This window comes from Malaya genurostris, chromosome 3, assembly GCF_030247185.1.
Source record: "Malaya genurostris strain Urasoe2022 chromosome 3, Malgen_1.1, whole genome shotgun sequence".
NCBI classification, from domain to species: Eukaryota; Metazoa; Arthropoda; class Insecta; order Diptera; family Culicidae; genus Malaya; species Malaya genurostris.
In genome coordinates this window covers 66,054,238-66,076,212 of record NC_080572.1, presented here as the reverse complement: position 1 = coordinate 66,076,212, position 21,975 = coordinate 66,054,238, and positions in this window count along the sequence as shown.

Here is a 21,975-nt window from a genome sequence, read left to right as displayed (position 1 = left end):
CTGTTGCCGTGACTTCAGTTTACCAAAAGCAACAACAGCGCGCCGAAAATCATTTCAATGTCAAATCGACAAAAAATCGCACATTGCTAACTTTTTATTATAGTAGAGGTAAAATGAGCGAAGCGAAATGTCTTTTTTGTTTTCGTCAGTTTTTTGTTGGTCGTTGGTCTAAGCAAGCTTTAGCATCGAACACGCTTAGCCTAGTCGCCGGTACCTTCCTTCACAACGTAGCCTGGGGGACAAGCAATCCGCTTAGGGTAAACCGCTCGTAACATTGAAACTTAGCCTTCCGAATTTCTCGCGTCGAACTCGATGGTGGTCTCGGCAGTTCGAGAGGGTAGAAATTGTTTTGTACGAACAGGGTAAGCAAGTGTGGTTGAAGGGAAAATTAATTTTAGCTTATTTTAATATCAAGCATTAACGTTCCTGAAGGTTGACAGTACAAGATTGGTTTGCTGGTTTACTGGTTTGCCAGCATGCTTTTTATATCGCGGTTTGATTAGTTGCAATTAGATTTGAGGAAACGTCTATATCAATTGAAATTTTTTTATATGATAACTTAGAAAGGTGTCGTTTCTCGGAATTGTCACATTAACAATGGAGTAAAGCTGCCATTTTTGTCCATTCAAACCGAGCAATTGTGATAAACTGACCAGAACACGAAGAAAGAAAGGCACTCGCGACACGATGGGAAGTGATTGACCATGCGGCTCACTCAACAGACCTGGCCCCCTCCGACTTCAAACCCTGTGTTTCGTTTGGGTCACGCACTTTCTGAGCAGCGCTTCGACCTGTACAAAACAATTTGCGAAGGTGCTTTACCCGGCGATTCAACACTAAAAACAATCAATTTATCTGGCAAGGTATTCATAGATTAAGGAGTGTATCGAAAATAAGCTATCCACATTTTTTTTTCTTTCAATTTATGATAAAAAACGATATTTTATTCAAATTAAAAATTGATCCTTTATTGTACGAGGTTAAACTTGAGCATAATGAAAACCGGATGAAATTTAAGTTTTTCTTTCACGAATTTTCGAACTTTTGATCGAAAGCTCTTCATGAAGTTCCGGACAAATAGTTTTTATTTGTGGCTTTCTCAGTCTAATGCATGAGGCAGACGATGTATTCGTTAAATTGCCCGACGTTTCGGCCGTTTTTGATGGCCTTTTTCAAGGGAAATTTAGTCTTTTCGTCGTTGTCGGTGTCGTTTATTGCCAACGAAAGGATGTTTGGTCAACATATATTGTGCTGGACGGTAATTAGTGGATGGATTGTAAAATGATCACTTTGGTTTCTCAGCACTACGGTCTCACACTCGAACTGTACGCAATTGTCGCTAACGGGTTGGTTTACATCGTCGGCCTCATGCATTAGACTGAGAAAGCCACAAATAAAAACTATTAACTCCACTTCCAGTCGATATATACAACATAACCTCAGTTCCGGACAAATGTTGCATCGCATTTTTTAGATGCTTGAGCCCAAATGTTTTTGAACTCCTGCATGTTCCCAGGTGCCTTACCAGTCTTCATCAAGACCCTTTTTCACGATTGCCCAGCAACGTTCGATGGGTCGAAGCTGAGGGCAATTTGGTGGATTGATATTTTTCTCAACGAAATTTATACCCTTTTCCGCAAGCCAATTGAGAGTGGGTTTAGCATAGTAAGCCGACGCTAAATCCGACCGAAACAGTGAAGGTGTACTATGCTTCTTATATAACACTCAGATCGATAGATTTCTGCATTTATAGTTCCGGTAGTGTAACAAATGGTTGACTTCAAACCACAGGAACATATTGATTGCCATACCAGTACCTTCCGACCGAATTTCTCCACTTGAATCGACCTGTCCCAACGACGACAGTAAAGTATTGTGGACCTGGAAGGGTTTTTGAGTGCTTTTTTACATAAGCCTCATCGTCCATCAAAACGAATGCATCCGGAGACTGCAAAAGACGCGAATACAATTTCCGGGCCCTTGATGCTGCTCGCTTCTTCTGTTCTACACATTGTTTCGAGATTTTCTGCTTCTTGTAGGTCTTCAGGTGATTTCGCCTCTTGCAAATTCGCTCTCGCACTGCTTTCGATCCTATGTTAAATGAGCCATGCCGGGTTTTTGTTGTTGCGATGATATCCGTCTCTCTTTAATGGCACTAATTCAATCGTGTGAAGAGTTGCCAGTGAGCGTTCTTTGATACGATAAAAGCCATCTTTGGCAAAATATTATGAATAAGGCAGCTGTGAACAGACTATAAGGTGCTTTAAAACGATTGCATACAACAGTATTGAATATTGTATTTCACTTTACTCTTAAACATTGCTCTATCATGCAGTGCTCAAAACTCCCACTACTGCTGTAGGTGGAAAAGTCACTTACACAAAAATATTAACATCTCCGTTAAAATGAATCTATGACTTGTTGGATAGCTTTTACCGTGAGAAATTTAAGCCTCAGAACATATTTTGTTTACAAGCACAATTGTGATAGATATTGTCGAAAAACTGAATATTTCCTATAATTTGAAATGTAAACACCCGATGTCAATAACATTCAATGGCTTTCATTTGTGACTACATCGATCAACATTGGTCCAGTCATCTCAGAGATCTCGAGCTCTTTGTTAACAACATACATACAGACACACACGAATATTTGCTCAGTTTATCAAGCTGAATCGATTGGTATATGACACTCCGGGCCTCGGAAAATTTTTCTAAAGAATTTGCAAATAGCAAAGAGCTATAGAGCGAATTCGATAGCTATTTTGCCTATCTCTGTAGAAAGGTAATAGAATTGCTGGAAAACCGACTTTCGACGGGAATAATCACATAAATTAAATTTTCAGAAGATGTTACCTATCATTCTGAGCAACTTTGCTGAAGATACTGCACGTTGGAATCCACGTTCTCTAACGTGTTATCAATTAAAAGCGTAAAGTTGGGCTTTCGAACCACTGTGCACTAGGCAGATTAAGAAGCGGTTTTTTGTACTGTTTCAAACTTTTATCCTTTTATCTCCAGCTTCTGTCTCCGGCAGCCTACACTTTTCCTGAAGAGGAAGTAATTACAGTTCTCTCACTGCAGCCATGATCTTCAACGAACAAAGTCGCATTCTGCTTCAGATCGCACAAATCGCACTTCGAAGTATGGGTACGACCTGGCCAGGCTCTCTTCGAGTGGTGGTGTAGCATTTGCTGTTATATTTTTGGGAGTTGAAGTAATTTGCTTACCGTCGCAGCCGCCACAAACTACCCCGCCGAAATCTGCTAGTCTAGACTGACTGGTCTAGACTTGGTCACACGAGGTCCATCCGGAGTGCCAATATCGAATTGTTGCATTCACTTGTTCACTTTGTTTTCACGATCACGATCACGGTCACTGGATGGATAAATGAGAATAAATGGTGGCGCAAAGTGCAGTGGCAATTCAATTAATATCGACTGCGGGGAAAATGGCTTCACTACGATTGAATATTCATGTCGCGAGCAATTTGCAGCATGGATTGATTCGAAATTGATATGGAAAACAGGATTGAAACGAATGGTGCTGGACTTGGGGTGCCTCGTCTCGTTGCCTTGTGTAACCAAATCGAGTGATCAGTCAAAATGCGCAGAAATGAGTGAGAAGTGAGCGGTTTTAGAACTGATGTTGAATAGCAGGGTTGATTTATTTCAGTATTGATTCATTGAAATGCTGTTTTTTAGTAAGCCTTCAAGTGAGATTTTCTTGCTTCGTTGAAGTGTGTAAATATTTTAGTATTAAAGTTCGCACCTCCAGGATCCATCTCTCGCCCAGTAGCTATTCTTTTTGGGAAAGAAATATCCTGCATTTGAATAGAGTTGATTACTTAACTTGCTGGCATATAAAATCATACAATACTTGTGCTGTTAACCTGTTACTTAATTATGAATTTTTTTACCAAAAACTGAACCACAACGGTTATGTGCATTTGTTTTTTGTGAGTGTGAACTGATTCTTCGGTTAGCAACGATGTTTCGGTTGATAAGTAACCTGCTTATTACTGCTAATTTTTTATGAAATGGGAGCTTCACATAATTTATTACTTATTCAAACCATTGACCAAATGATGTACTTTATTTTAATGTACGAAATATGATGAACTTTATTTTGATAGAACAACACAAACACCATAGCTATTATTTCAACAAGGCTTCGAAAATCATAACGTTTAGAAAAAGATGAATCGTCAGAAGACGAATTTCGCGTTAAATCGTATTCGCAGTTGGTAGCACTTTCTCAGATTAGAATGAACACTGAAAATCAAGTTTACTTACTTTACTCATATAGAAAGGTTATGCAATCACTGTGAAAAATGACTTTTTAACCGAGACCTTGGGTGTGGGTGTGTGTCTGTATATGTGTGTATGTGAGTATGTAACAAAAATGTGCACTCGATTTTCTCGGAGATGGCTGGACCGATTTTCACAAACTTAGATCAAAATGAAAGATCTTTTGGTCCCATAGGCTACAATTGAATTTTACCCGGATCGGACTTCGTTCGGGAGTAACGAAGTAAAATGTGCAGCAAAATGAAGAAAAAGTGCGCTCGATTTTCTCAGAGACCACTAAACCGATTTTCTTTAGCTAAGATTTAAATTGAAGGCTTTGTAGTCTCATAGGATGCTATTGAATTTCATCTGGATCCGACTTCCGGTTCGGGAGTTATGGGCTAAAATGTGCTAAATAAACTAAAAACGTGCAAACGATTTTCTCAGAGAATATTCATTCTATTTTTATAAACTTAGATTCAAATGAAAGGTCCCACGGTGCCATACAAAATTCCTGAATTTCATCCGGATGCGACTTCCGGTTCCGGAGCGATAGGGTAAAGTGTGTTAAATATTGTACACCGTTACTTAAGGTCGGAGGACAGAGGGTTGCGTGTTGAGTTTTAAATCGACCACGTGGCTCGCTCAATTCCCTTTGCGCATCGTATTTCTCTTGTACTCTCTCGTATATGAGCAAACTGTACCGGGTCGACAGCATACATTTTATTATTTTGATGAGAAGTTTTATCACATAAATCTATCGTATGGGTTGGACATTGCATGGATTCCAATGAACAATGAAAAAATATTCAACTTTCACAAAGATTGAATACGAAACAAAAAATGTGTTTATATACAATGAAACGTCTGTGTGTTTGGCAGGCATGTCGAGACAATTTTATTTCTCTCTCCTTTTTCAGAATGCTATCAGGAAACCAAAAAGAAAAAAAATGGCGGGCGCATTGAAACTGACTTTGTTTCACAGAAAAATACAAGACCTTATTTTTATCGCGATAACAGCATCCTTTTTCATGACATTTTGTCTCGGATCAGTTTTAGCACCACAGAAAAAAATTATGAATTTTACTGGCGACAGAATTCTACAAACGATACAATTCATAACTGCTTAATTTTTCAAATGACGCAAAATTCCACTCGCACAAAATTTTACAAGCTCCAAATGTAATTTGCACTCGGGTACCAAGTGCCACTGGTTGGATTTATATGTTTCAATTATTCAACGAACTTTTGTTTTTTATTTCGTTCGAATTCAAGCCATGTAATTTTCAAATCACATAATTTTACATGTTCTTGAAAAAAATTTGTGTGAATTATGACGCTCCGATTATGTGCATCTTATAAGATGTAAAATTACAAGATTTTTTCGAACTGTGACGGTTCGTTTTTGGCAACAAAGCATTTTAGAGTTGAAAACAATTCCATAGTTATATTGGTTTCAACTACTTGCAGCAATAAATGCTGGAAGAACATAACACCCATAAACCATTCGAATCAGTTCGTCGAGATCAACAAATGCATGTGTGACAAAAAATTTCATTCAATTTTCTCGGAGTTGTCTCAACCGTTTTCAACAAACTCATATTCATATGAAAAGTCGTATACTCCCAAACAAGGTTCCTGAATTTCATTTGGATCCGGCTTCTGATTCTGGAACTACTGGATGAGCTGAGCTGAAGTAGATCGCCCGTAGTTGCACTTCATGATTGACCGAATTAGTGGAAATGTACAATGAACCAAGAAAATGAAGCTTGGGAGAAGCAAATCATTTCCACTGTACATACCCACTCACTCTTACCTTTTTATTAAATGATCAATAACGACGCTGGCTACGACCAAAGGCTGTGCTACTGAGGGAATAATGTTTATAGAGACCGCGGGTACCACTGTATCTCCACGAGCATCACGGGATAGGAGATTTGTTAGTAGGGAGGGAAAGAGATCCGGATATGTTTTGGTAAACAATATGATCTCAACAAAACCTGATTTTCGATACTCAAGAGAAATATAACAAGTAAGAAAAATATAAAATATCTCCAAGGAACGATCTCACCAGTATCCCTTTTCTCCCACTCGCTCTACTGTCAGCAACGCGAGATGAACCACGACCACTGAAAGAATAAAATAAAAACACTCGCGAATGGGTCTGCAGCAAACCAACCCTAGACCCTCAGTCCGAATGACACGATCGACTTGTAAACTTTCGCACATTTCATAGAAATCCAACAACACCGAAAATGACATGCAAACGGCGCTTCGATCGGTTAACAGGTTAACATCGTTGAATTTTGGGGCGATAAATTCTCAGTTTCCGCCGTTTAAGCATCTTTAGTTTCGTAGATCAATATTATTCAATAAATAGCACTCTCACTACTAAACAAACACTTGCCACACCTGCACTGTCACTCAAAATAACTATTTTAACCAAATTTTTAACTATACGTATCAAACAACACATTGAAATTATACTTTTTTGAGAGCAGTGCCAGGACACCGCATCGCACTCCCAGTGATGCCAAATCTCTCCTCTCTGGTTCTGGAACTACTGGATGATATGCAAAACAGAACTAAATAATGTAACTCATTTTTCTCGTAGATGACTGAACCGATCTAAGTTTCCAATCAAATCTAGGAACCATCTCAGATTCAAATGAAAGGTATCAAGATCCTATAAATCATCTTACTTTTTAGTCAGATCAGACTTCTGGTTTAGGAGATATAGGGTGATTAGTATACAAATGTCCATTTCACATAACTTAATCAGGTTTATCGGGTTTGGATAGTCGATAACCAAATAAATTTATATCAGTTTTAGCAGTATTCAGTTTTCGATCCCGGAAGGTACCCAATAATTTAATTCGCACAACGATTTCTCTAATATGGCTACACTGAGTTCTAAAATTTTCGAATCCAATGAAATGGTTTACAAATCATTAGGCGAATTCAACAGACATCGGCTACACCGATTTCCGAATTCCGTGTCCGAAAGTATCGGGAATAGAGAAGCTGAAAGAAGACCAAAAAGAATTTAATAAACAAATATTCAAATTAAAATAAAAGTATGGGCTAATTTGTGAGTTTTATCCGATTCTGACTTCCCATTTTGAAATTACAGGGTGATGAGTTTTTAAAATTCAAACCATCATAGAAGTTGACGGTACCAAAAAATATTCAAAGTAGGGCTCAACACTATTTCAATTTATTCGTCATACTAATTAATGAAAATACGAACTAGTTTGGGTTATGTTGGTCTCTGAATACCGTTTCTGGAAGTACAATGAATAATGGCAAAAACTTTAAAGAAGATCTAATATCTACATTTCATGGAATGCTTAATTGATTGTCACACGTTTGTATTGAAAGGATTTGAAGGTTTCATTCAATTTATATCTTCGATTCGTCTTGCAGTTACAAAACTTTAATTACAATTCATTTAAAACGACGGTCATTAATATAATTACATGAAAACTAAACACAACGAAGAATATTCACGAGAAAAGCACATGATGATTGATAAAAAAAAGGTATTATCTTACTGCTAGGTGGATTAAGCACGAATTACTGGTTTTGACAAGTAGTAAAACTTTCATCCAAAATCGTGACAAAAAAATAAAAAATAATTTCCCGAATTTATTTTTCAAACCGCTGTATTTCGAGAACGGTAGCATTTTGCAAAATTTTATACATCATCTTTTTAATAAGAAACTTAACGTTATTTCATAAAATTTTGTTGAGAAATATTAAACATAACAATCAATTTTTTTTCAACTTTACTATTTCCTTCCACTCGGATTTGATTTGAAATTCATTCCAAACTGGTGAAATGGTTGGGTAGCAGAGTTGCCATTTTAAAATCTGTGTTTCAACTTGACAAATCTGTGTGCCATCTGTGTTGCATGTTTTCTATCGTAATCTGTGAAAATCTGAGAAAAACATTTTCAAACAAACAAATCTGCCTTTTTTATGAAATATTATTAAAAATCTGTAGAAATCTGTGAATTTTGATAAAATCAGTGTTCTGTGACACAGAATCTAGGTAGGAAAATAGACAAAAAATCTGTGAATATGGTAACTCTGCTGTGTAGGCCGGGCAATCGAAAATAAAAAGTTCTCGAATAATTTTCAAACCATTTTTGTGTATGTGAACTAACATCCCGTTGTGTAACATCAAATTCTCATGGGTAAAGATTTTTTCCTTCTATTTCTATACTCTATTCAATCAACGCTTCGTCGTGGTCCTCCGATCCTCGTCTCTCTGTTTCTACTTACCCTCGCCCTGATGGTGTTTTGCTGTCTGACACGAAACTGCAAAACATGCACTTTGATTTGATTTTGATTTATTTCCAGTCATTTTTTGTTGTTGGCTTTCTTGACAAGTTCTTTTTGTTCTTATCTTTGCTACGTCACTATTCGTGACCGTTTCGGCTGGATCAGTGTTGAAAGTTACCTTTCCTCTTGTTGAAGTTTTGTGCGGCGACGGAGATAAATTTAGATTTTTTTTTCAAAGTGTGGATAAATTAAGTTTCGATCTGGTTCCGGGAGCGACTGTAGACGATCGAGGTTCAGCTATCGCGGGGGAACCTGCTGAGACGGAAGAAACTCAAGTGCTGCGTGGCCTTGAAAGTTTGAGGTGCATTTTTATTGAAGAATTGCTATTTACTCTCGTGTCTTCGCCACTGTAGCCCGATGTTTAGCTCAGTCGATTGAATGTATTTGATTTTTTTGTGTGTGTCAACAGATCGATCGGTTATACTTTTGGCCACACTCAGGATACTCCGGCGTTGAAGTAGGAACACTCGAGAAAGACGAGTTTTGGGAAAACAGCCAACCACAAAAGAATGCATCAACTCACGGAGATGCAAAATCGAAGCGACCGGAATTGAAGTCGTAAAAAGTGACTTTTTGATTGACTGGAACGAATTCGGACGTTAATGGCTTACCATGTCGCCAATCAAAATATATTCCAATGCAAATCCAATCTTCAGTTCGTTGTTTCGCGCAACAGGAAATCGAATTTGTTTATTCGAATAGTCATAAAAATCGTTATAAAACTCTCTGCAAAATCGTATTCCTACTGAAAAAGTCATAATAGAACAATGAAACGTTCAGATTTCGATTGTCGAAATCAACCTGTCAATAGATACATTGCCGATAAAGTTGGCAGTATGACACAAAGAGTCATGAGAAATACATAAGGAAGCATTACGTGTCTGCAGAGTGCAATGTTTGGCAGATATGAAATCAAACATGTTCCCGTAATTTTTCGTGTCATGAAATATTACTTAAAGACTTCTATGATTTTTGGCATAAAACTAGTCATCAACATTAGTCTCATAACTAACGAACCATTATTATTATTATATCGTTTATTTATCCCCGGTTTTAACCTCGCTAACGAACCAACATTAATCTTGAAATACTGTATACTGGACAAAATAAATTATATCACGACCCTAAACATCGTGTTCCGGAATCTACTATTCAAACCCGTTCCAAAAATACCCATATTGTAGATGGCCGAGTAAGCCACTTTTTCTGTAGCCGAACCCGACCTACACCCGATCGAAAACAAAAAGAAAATTACACGTACCCGATTCGAACCCGCGATCCGTAAAAATTTTTACCCGTACCCGACCCGAGCCCGTAAAAAATTCCGAAACCCAAAACAAGTCCCGAGACCCGATCAAATTTTTCAACCCGTTCCCGTTAAAAATGAAAAATTCGGCACCTATACCCGATTCGAACCTAACAAACATAACTTTTTCTGTAGCCGAACTCAACCAATAACCGTAGGGTTTGGGTTCGGATCGGGTTTCGAGTACAAATACATCAAATACAAAAAATCAATTATCCGGAAATCGCTTTTCATTTTATGCAAAAACCTTTTTTTTACGATCTAGGTTCGTAAAAAAAGTGTTCGTTGTTGTGATTTGGTTCGCAAAAAAAAAGACTACGATATTTGGGATTTGGTTTGTAAAAAGAGTTACGTCAAAAAAGGTAACGTAGAAAAAGATGTTTGGGTATATTAGAAAAGCTAACAGGTGACAGTTCCTCTTTGTTTACTTTCTCTTTGTATTAATACAGTCTATCGGCAGTCTTTTTCATTAACTGCTTACATACAGTATTGACTTTCGAATTACATTGACTAACATTATTAGAAAATAAATAAACAAAATAGAGTATGTCAGTTTTTCAATGTCCATAGAGATATGTTTCATTATTCTCACTTTGCAGATGCACCTGTGGAATATTTGGGAAAGTTATACTATTTAGTGTGCTAAACGTAAATTACTTAAAGCTTTTATTTTTTCGTCAGGTATGTTTGTATCCGAAAATCACAACGTTTTATTCGTTAAAATAAATAATAATTCACTTACAAAATTCATTTACAACCACAAATGCAAATGAGATTGATTTGTTTTCATCAGAAAACACCAGAATCAAACACGATTCAGAAGATTTATCCACATTCAGTCGTCTTCAAAATTGATTTAATAATTTTCACAACCGGAAATTACTCACATACCGGACGACAAAAGGTTTCATGAACTTGAATTTTTTTTTCTTGCGAAATACTCGAATTTTCTCCGGACTAGCACGATACAACGTGCTTACCCGATGAGAGTTTCACCGGAAGTCATTTCACGTACCTGAGAAAGCATTTTTCTGAATAACGCACAGTGGTCCAAAACTGGAAAAAGACGGTTAAAAGTCTCTAAAGATTTTCACTGATTTTTAAGAGCGAACGTGTCTTGGAAGAAGTTTTACAAGATTATATTACGCTTCTTTTGAAAGTGGCACCTTAATTTTTTTTAAGAGGGTAGTAACAATTTCGAAAAAACCTGTTTTAATCCACCTAGTGGTGTAATGATGCCTGTCTCATATCAATCAAAATATCATATATAATACTGTGGTATTCTTCAAAATTATTTTGCTTCGATTCTTAAAAGAATAATCGAAATAGATTTGTTTGACCGTCTACTGATAAAAACTATCAATTGGAAAAGATTTGAGGTCCATTTAGAAAACTTTTTACGGTTTTTCGCTCTTTTCAGTGATGGTATAAAATTTTTAACACACTTTACCCTATATTTCCGGATCCGGAAGTCGGATCCTGATGAAATTCAGGAATTACGCATGGGACCACAGGACCTTTCATTTAAATCTAAGTTTGTGAAAATCGGTCGCGCCATCTATGAGAAAAGTTTCATTTTCATTTTTTTGCACATTTTACCCCATAAAGTTAGGGCAAAAACGTTACATACACACATACGCACATACACATACACACAAATACACACACAGACATTTTGCGTACTCGACGAACTGAGTCGAATGGTATATGACACTCGGCCTCCGGGCCTCGGTTCAAACGTCGGTTTTCACAGTGATTGCATAACTTTCTATATGAGAAAGACAAAAAAAAATTTCTTCGATTCTTAAAAGAATAACCGAAATCGGTTTGTTTGACCGTCTACTGATAAAAACCATCAAATTGGAGAAGATTTGAGGTCGATTTAGAAATTTTTTTAAGGTTTTCAGTGATGATTAAGATTTTCAGTGATGGTGTACAATTTTTAACACACTTTACCCTATATTTCCGGATCCGGAAGTCGGATCCGCATGAAATTCAGAAATAACGCATGGGACCACAGGACCTTTCATTTGAACCTAAGTTTGTGAAAATCGGTCGCGCCATCTATGAGAAAAGTTAAAACACATATTTTCTTTTTTTTTGCACATTTTACCCCATAACTCTCGAACCGGAAGTCGGATCGAAATAATATTCAGGAATTTTGTATGGGACCCCAAGACCTTTCATTTGAATCTAGGTTTGTGAAAATCGGTTCAGCCATCTCTGAGAAAAGTTAGTGCACTTATTTTCACAATTTTTTGCACATTTTACCCCATAATTCCGGAACCGGAAGTCGGATCCAAATAATATTCAGGAATTTTGTATGGGACCACAAGACCTTTCATTTGAATCTAAGTTTGTGAAAATCGGTTCAGCCATCTCCGAGAAAAGTTAGTGCAAAAAAACGTTACATACACACATACGCACATACACACACACACACACATACGCACATACACACACACACATACACACACACATACACACACACAGACATTTTGCGTACTCGACGAACTGAGTCGAATGGTATATGACACTCGGCCTTCCGGGCCTCGGTTCAAAAGTCGGTTTTCACAGTGATTGCATACCTTTCTATATGAGAAAGGCAAAAAATATTTGTTTTTTCACAAAAAATTTTTCTCTATCTCATTTGAAGAAAAAAACATTTGAAGTATTTTTATTGAAGATATAAATAATGTAAAATAAATATTTTTTGAAATGTATTCACTTTATTTTGAAAACAGTTTTTGCCTTTCTCATATAGAAAGGTTATGCAATCACTTGAAAAACCGACTAGTGAAAATTGGCCCGGAGGGCCAAGTGTCATATACCATTCGACTCAGTTCATCGAGCTGAGCAATCTCCTCTCTCTCTCTCTCTCTCTCTCTCTCTCTCTCTCTCTCTCTCTCTCTCTCTCTCTCTCTCTCTCTCTCTCTCTCTCTCTCTCTCTCTCTCTCTCTCTCTCTCTCTCTCTCTCTCTCTCTCTCTCTCTCTCTCTCTCTCTCTCTCTCTCTCTCTCTCTCTCTCTCTCTCTCTCTCTCTCTCTCTCTCTCTCTCTCTCTCTCCTCTCTCTCTCTCTCTCTCTCTCTCTCTCTCTCTCTCTCTCTCTCTCTCTCTCTCTCTCTCTCTCCTCTCTCTCTCTCTCTCTCTCTCTCTCTCTCTCTCTCTCTCTCTCTCTCTCTCACTCTCTCTCACTCTCTCTCTCTCTCTCTCTCTCTCTCTCCTCTCTCTCTCTCTCTGTGTGTGTGTATGTGTCAAATTATCTCACTAGGTTTTCTCGGAGATGGCTGAACCGATTTGACAAACTTAGATTCAAATGAAAGGTCTCGTGGTCCATACGGAATTCCTGAATTTCATCCGGATCCGACTTCCGGTTCCGGAATTATAGGGTAAAGTGTGTTCAATATTGTACACCGTCACTTAAAATATTTTCGGATACAACAAACATTTAAATCGTAATTTAGAGTACGTACTAGAAGAGTTTGTGTGTCATGTCAGTTGGTGGTCGGTCTTTTGGTTTGTGGAAATGTGGATGACTCACGCAATCAAAGTATTGTATTATTTTGTATGCTATATTAGTTAATGCACAAACAATCTCTTGGTTTGTTTCAAAAATCGAAGAGATAAATTTTGAATGGAATACCACAATATTATTTGTACATGAGAAAGGCATCTTTACACCACTAGGTGAATTAAAACAGGTTTTTTTTGTTTAATCTACGTAGAATCTACCTCTATTACCTAAGCATCGAAGTGCGCATAAATACGCATAAACAAGCTCATGCTTGCACGCTTGAAAATTCGAAAAATTATCAAAAGTTCAACACATATTAAGAAAATGGAAAAATGTTTTCCAAACAAAATATGAAAAAGTATTGTAAAGTACAAACCTTTACGAAGAGATTTCATTTTTAAACGTGTAAATAAATTGAGTTATCGCGAAGCAACACGTTTTTTAAGACGATATGTTGATCGTGCGACGCTCACTTAGAGATGAGCGAAGCAGCTCCGAACCGATCAGCTCACTAAAGTAAATTGATTCAATGTATCAGCTCATCAGCTCATTTAAATTGAACTGAAGGTTTGTTTTGAGCGCGTCTTCTCATTTATAACTCGTTCTTCAAGAGCCGAAGATCCGTTCAGCTCGTAGCTTGTTTCCACCTTACCAGCAGGGATGCCAGGTCATTTTTTCAAAAATCTGTGACCATCCAAAAACTCTTACTATTTCCTACCGATCTGTAATTTTTGGTGCTGAACTGTGATCTATTTTAAAAATCTATGATCTATTTCAGAATCTGTGTAAATCTGTGACTATTTTCAGAAATCTGTGAGAATCTGTGCCATTTTTGAAATCCGTGCAAAAGGTTGAAAATCTGTGAAACACAGATTAATCTGTGAACCTGGTATCCCTGCTTACCAATGCGGTGAACTGGTGAGCTGCGGTTCTTTTAAAAAGAGCTGTGAGCTACCAGCTCATTTTAAAGATTCGATTCACTGGAATAGCTCAGGAGCGAATTGCACATCTCTACGCTCACTGCAAAAGTGAGTTACAGAAATAGCAGACACGTGACGCCCTCCGTTTCATAACCATTCATGGTTTCAGCATGGCCATAGTGAAAATGAGTCACACGAATAGTACTCAGGATATTCTCATTGGAAAATAAATTGGATTAGGAATATATTTTCCTGTAAGTATTGTAAAAGTTTGCTGCATTAAGTTTCATATTTCACTTCAGTATAAGGTTTCCTAGGTGAAAATAGGTAAAATGATGAAAAACTTTTCCAAAAACGAATAAACCTATGCATTACCTTCTACAAAATTATGGGATTTTATAATTTCTACAATTATTCCAAATGAAGTATGTATAAAAAACTAACTTGAAACAAGTTATGATTAGAAAACAAGTTTTAAGGGGGTTGTCATAATTCAATAACTAAAACTAACTTTGAAAAGGCCTAAAAAAAGTTCCGTCGAGTTCCGCTTAGATTTTTTTTATAGTATTGAGCATATCTTTTCCTATAAATTTTGTAAAAATCAGCATGAAGCTGCATATTTCGTTTCGGTGTAAGGTTTTATCATAGGTTAAAAAAGGTGAAATGATGTATAACTTTGCCAGGAAACAACAAACCTATGCACTACCTTCAACAAAAATATGGGATTTTTTATTTTCTTCAATTATTCCAAACAATGTATGCATAAAAAAATAACTCGAAACAAGTTATGAATAAAAAACTGATTTTAGGGGGGTTGCCTAGAAAACGCTTTGTATATCCGAAACGGTGCGATCTGGACTTTTGGTATATTTGACAAAGTAAATTATTTTCAATAGATCTAAAACTTAGTGGAAGAAAAAAAATTTCTATCTCTTCAGAAAAAAAAGTTATGGTTATATTTTTTGTCAAAGTAGGTCATGAACAATTAGGGATAGAATCAAATTATGCGGTATATATTTGTAAAAAAATTCTTAAAAGCAACTATATGCATTAAAAGAATGATTTGGCAGCTACTGATTTATGTCCACGTTTTTATTGATTCGAACCACTGTGTAACGTTGAGAAAAATAAATGGTTGCCTTCAAACATCGCAGCTGATCTGTATTGACAAACGGGGGGAACAAACTAGTAACGGGGTGTACTGACATTACTCACGGGGTGTACTGATAGTAAATAGTTCGCGCAGCTCAATATAGGTGGAACTAGTGCCCTATGACAACTTATTTTTAGACTAAATTTACTCATAATGTCATGCCTGTTAGTCTGTGTAAACTTTGAAACTGATTTTGATGAAGTGAAAATTCTGCATGGAGACGAAAAAGTTTTCGTAATAAAATACATTGGAACTCATGTAGATATAGTATCAATAACGGAAATGGAATTAAGAATGGACGTTTCAGGTGTGTTTAATGATATATCCGAACACCTAATAGACACAAATGCAGTGAACAATCATCGTGATATGCTATTAAAACTATGTGTGAACTATTTCTTAGCACTTTGCATGGAACAAATCGTAAGAAATTTTAACTGTGCAAAGCAATTAATACAAAATAAACTCACGATGCTAATTTTGTTACGAATTGTCTAAATTGGAAGAAGTTTGTATACACTTGAAATATAATTTCATACAAATCATAAGAACTTCCTTTTGAAATGAATGTACAAAAAAAATCGATTCAACAGAACCAGAGAAGAATTCTCGGTTGATTTTTCAAAAAGCCGTAAGAGCAAATGACAGTTTCTCTTTGTGTAATTTCTCTTCTATTACTTACGAAGCTTTTTCTACGTTTATCACTTAACTCTTTGTATAAAACGAAACCCGAGATATTCGACTTCCAAACAGTATTGTGAAATTTACGAAAACTATTATATTCGCGTCACAATAATGGAAAGAGATAGTAGACAAAGAGAAACTGGCACTCGTTCTTAAGGTTTTTTGAAAAATCAACCGAGAATTTTTGTAACGCTTGAGATCAATGGGGTACTGTCAAGTTGTTACCCGTTTGCATTCAAAGCAGCTCCAATCCAATCCTAATCAGGGATGCCAGTTTCACAGATTCTCTATATGCTGCACAGATTCTGAAGCCTCAGATGTCCGAACACAGATTGACAATGATCATCTAAAAGTCTACAATTTGCCAAGGAAATCACAGTGAAAATGTATTTATTGAAGAGCGCTTGATAGGGGCGAGTCTATTCTAGCATGAAGTCATATGTTCATTTTTTCCGGTTGAACTCAAATGCAACTTATGCAAAATTATGTAAGTGTAAAAGAAAAAGTAACAAACTTTTTGGTGTAAACTTCGAAAACAACATTCAGTTATGCAACATTCGTGTTCATCAATTCGGAACATGAGAATGTGATTTGGTTTGACAAGAAGCGAAATTCTGTTCCAAAAAATAAATGTGAAATGATTGTTCCTACTATTCGTTTTCGATGCATTTCTTTCTATTCGATATGCTGAATCATGGTCCTTTCTCTCTGCAGCTGTTGTCTGTTGTGAAGAGCGGTACCGGAGAAAATTTCTGTTGCTTCATTTGACGGTTTGGTCAGTGCAGGGGAAATGATACCGAAGAAAGTGACTAAGCATTTTTTCTGCAGCTCATACCTTTAATTACGTAGGTTTGCTCCCGAAACTTTCTGTTCGAACTGTGTGTTAGTAAACTATGCATTGGTGACGTAACTGTTAGGAAATTATTTATCCCATTCTCAAATTTATCATTTGGTTTTGCTGTCAAACTCTAGGCTTACTACGATTCTAAACTGATTATTGTCAGAGCAAGTGTAATTTTCAACCTCTAATTCTCAGTATTGTAGCAATGATTCTTATTCGGTTCTGTTGACAACCTACAGGAATGAGGAACAAACAACCATTAAAAATTCTCCACACATTATTTTTCAATGGTTCCTAATTAATCACCCTTTGGAAGATACAACGGCAGTATTTGACAACATTTTGTCTGACCTCCCAAAAACTTGAAACCTAATCTTCAAACAAAAAATCTTTCCGTACGTTATACAGCCTGATCAATGCAATAAATCTGAACACACATTTTTTGACAGACACATGAACCGAAGCGATGGTTAATAATATGACTAATGAGCTGCAATTAATCAGCCGGATGACCCTTGGGATGCTGGGGGTAGAAACTCTGCCAAGATCCTGAAGAGTAGAAACTGCTGAACTGAAGTAGACAGGAGGAAATTTTCATCAATCCGTCAAATTCTTCCAAATGTCAGGTACCTGTTCTTGTTTGGGTCACACGGTGCAAGTCCGGGCGAGCCAGGTTAGGAGTCGGTCACACAGGAGGCAATTAGTGTCGAATTGGTACGAATGGAACAGGCAAGATATCATACCGAGCAGACACCGCGAAACAATCTCAATCCTTCACTCGTATAATTAGAATTCAATCAAAGCAAACATTCCGTTGTCACTATGGTAAGCAGACACGATTTGTTCCACCTTGGGGAAAGTGCATAAAACAAAATTTACAGCGAAATGAATGATGCTGCGAGACATCGTCAACCCATCCTGGAAATGATCCAAAAGTCAATTATTGGTCTCGGTCTGCATTGGCGATTCTATTTCGACCGTCTAACGAGGACACAATCGCATCAGATTATCATACATAGCTACTTTATGAATGAAATGACATCACAGAGAATTCGGCGAAGCTATAAATAGTCTCCGTTTGGCTTACTGTTCCGAATCTGGTTGACGCATTCAGGTGACATAGTTTTCGTTCGTGAAGAAGAAATCGCAGCACTGTTGGCAAGAGAAAATGTAATTTATGAATGAATCTGGCCGCAATCTAGCATAATTTAGTGTTTCTAGCATCCATGAGGACGTGGATGGGTGTGATGCGAGTGCTCTCTCGGATGCTGTGAAGGAATTCATTGATGAAAATCGGAAACGAAAATTCAATCGACATCTTGATAATTTCTATTCAAGCAGTAGCTGACCTGACTATTAATGAATATAAAAAAAAATAGTTATAGAGTATTGATTAGCTGTTGCCTTTCACCCAAGTACACACTTAAAAACAATTCTCGAGCTCGGCATAATGAAATGCTGAATTGCATCGGTAACACGAAATTTTACTGATTGTTCAGTTATTCACATGCTCAATGCCGATATTCGTTATTGTAAAGTATCTGATATCTCGGTAAAGTGCATTTTATTGCCGAAGTCGGGCATAATATGTTGCTGAACTTACATCGTAAACAACAAATATACCGAAATCAGCAAATTCGTTTGCCGAGATTTCGAACAGTGTGTTTTGCTTTTACTGAAATTCGGCGCGACACTTGTCATCGAATGTCACCTATCGATTTTGTAAAGTTCCGAAACGTTACCATTTCTTATGGAGCTGAAAAATATTTACGAATTTGGCGAATGAAAGAGATTTCAGTATTACCTGAAAAGCTAAGTTCACGGAAAACCCTCCAATCAAAAAATTACGATCTCGCAATTTTTGATTTTTGCAGTTGTTGTTTTAACTAATAATTAGTTGATTCAACCAAAATGCTATTTGATTTACATATATATATATTGAAGTAGTTGAAAAATATGTTGTTTTTAATGCTGTCTAATGTCAAAAACAGCACAAAGCAAAACAAAAATCGCAATAAAAAATCAAACATTACTTTAGTAGAATTTCAAACGCGTTTCTTAAACATTTTCATGCAAACGAAATTCGTTTATTATACGTTTGTAAAACTCGTGAAGAGTAACTTTTAAATGATAGTGAATTAGTGTTTATCATAACACTAGTTGTCAAAATATTAATGTGATGATAAATTATCTACATCTTTACTGCTCTGGTGTTACAAGAAGAAACGATTAATATAAAGTAGTGCTATGCACAGAACTGAGAGATATTGCAATTAACAAAATGTGTTTAACCAAAACTAGAACCCAGTGAATTGTATGCGCTTGGATTTTGGTCTTAAAATCAACTTGATTCTCTCTCGTGAAATGCATTTTAATGAATGAGCATCATGTTATCTTCAAGTTATTTAAAAAAATTGTAATATTCAAAAATGTTTAATATTCATTCATATAATCTGTTGAAACTGTAAGTTGCAATGGCTCAAAAATGAAAATCAGTGCATTCGGTTCGACTTTTTGTTCGTAAGTAATATAGTGGTCACAATTAGAAAGTTTTGTTAGCACCAGCTCTACTAAAAGACAGTATATTAAACACAAAAATAAAAATGGTTTCAATGAATAATTCATTTAATATTAAGCAAGGGGTGAGAAAGGTTTTATCATACCGATAGATGGAAGGTAATATCATTTTTCTGCTTCATTAAAAATAATACTTGGCTTGATAGGATAAGAGTGTGATCCTTTCCCGAAAACTAAAAATTAAATTTAAATTTTAGGAACATAGGATCTCATTAGACTTTGAATTGATATACTAGTTTTTTCGCAAATCAGTTACCAATCAAAAAAATCAATTAATTTGATGCGTTACTTTCTAAAAAATCAACAATCATTACTTCAGTGAATAAAAACCGTGTTTCTAGTCTATTTTGCTATTATGTTGTTTTCAATTAACCTGCAAAGTCGTATTCGTTAAGAATCAGATTCCTATCTAATCGACAGCTGCACTGATCATCAGTATTTGATGGTAGTCAAAAAGAAAGATTTTAAAAGTAGTTAAAGAAAAAATCTCTCTATTGTGAACAATAATTCAGATCAACAGTTTCAATAATATCACTAACCGAAACAAGATTCCATCTGAACTCACCTTTTGTTGTTTTTGGTGACGAAATCAGTGCTGATAATGTCGTTAAAATATGAACTTGAGTTGTTCCTACTTATGAAAATGCCATTCATCGTGCAATTTAATTGAATCACCTTAATAATTCCAATAGCAAACCGGAAAAGAGTGACTTCTTCCTGACTTTTTTTTCCTTGCATATCTATTTGTACTGTTAGGATTGAACCTTTCTATGAGGAGAACAACAAATATGGGTTTTTCATTTTAGGAAACATTTCATTTTAAAAGCTTACCTTACTTAATTGGTATATATTGCTGGAAGTTCTCTTTATCACACAATGAAAGTTACGAATAATCCAAGCTCAATAAGCTGTTATAAAAGTGGAGCCATATGAGAAAATCGAACCGTTACAGTGAACTAAAGAGTCACGCGAAAAGAAAATACCTGATACCATAAAGTAAATTTATATAGAGACGCGACTGGAATACCCAGTAAGTTTGGACTTTTATACAAATATTTTTTTTATGAAATCACTTCTGTACATGACCGCCGGTTTCAGTGCGTAGAAACACTACGCGCAGAATTACAACAACATTAACTTTTATTTATACCGTTATAATATAATATATTATTTATATTAAATATTTTTGAATATTTTTGTATATATCAATCGTATATCAAGAAGAAATATTTTATTGTCATTCAAAATCAATAATTTTGCTTAAGTTGAAATAACTAATCGTAATATCTAGAACAACCGATTTATTTTTCAACTCACATAACTGTTAAATCAAAAACAAGGTCGGTTGTTGTAACTAAAATCTTTATTGAAATTGAAAGGTGTGTGTCTTGACTGACAGTTTAGAAAAAGCAACAATCGATTAGTTGTACCAAATTATAACCAATTAAATTCAGAAAAACAACTAATATTTTGGATGTTGCACGATCGCGAGGGGTTCCGTGTGTAATCAAAATGTCCTTTTATATATACTTTTGAATATTTTCGGTTATTTCCAGGTAAGGATAAAAACAAATGTTTTTATCTGTGATATTTCATTTCAGGATTTGATTTTTTTTAAATAAAGTGTAAAATCCTTTCTACACTCGATTACTGATGACTCGGTAATCCATGATTCGATCCCGATCGCTTTTGCCGAACTAACAGCAAAATTGCTGCTGACAAGTTCGGCACGAATTGACAGTTCAGGATTTCAGAAATTCTCAATAATTATACATTTTGTCGAGACGGTTTCCGAGCCCTCGGCAGTGCAAATCTCGGCAAAATTTCGCCGAGATTCATCAATAAAATTTAAGTGTGTAACCAATAAGCATCAAAACGATGTCGTGTATTAGATTTATATATATTTTTTTTTATTCAAGAATATAATGTTTAAGGCACACTGCTTAAGCTCTAAGATGCCAAGGGCTTTTACTAATTTAAAATTTACGACTAACTTAAAACTAGGGTTGTATCATTAAGTAATGTCATATTTGGGTCGCAGTGGTTGACTTTGGCAGATCCAGCCTTCATGTGGTGATCGGCCGGTGATCTGAATATTTCATGAGAGTCTTCCATATGGCGTTGGTGAATATTCATGTTGGCCGCATTCTTCGGTCGATTTATATATATATTAAAGGTGTTAGAAAACCAAAAGTAGCCCAAATATTGAACTGTAATAATGGAATGATGAAACACAGCCGTAAGAAAAAATACTATAGAGGAACAATACGATATATCGTTACATAACCATTAAAAACATTATTGTAACAAAAAAAATTGTGAAAATAACAGTAGGTATTCAT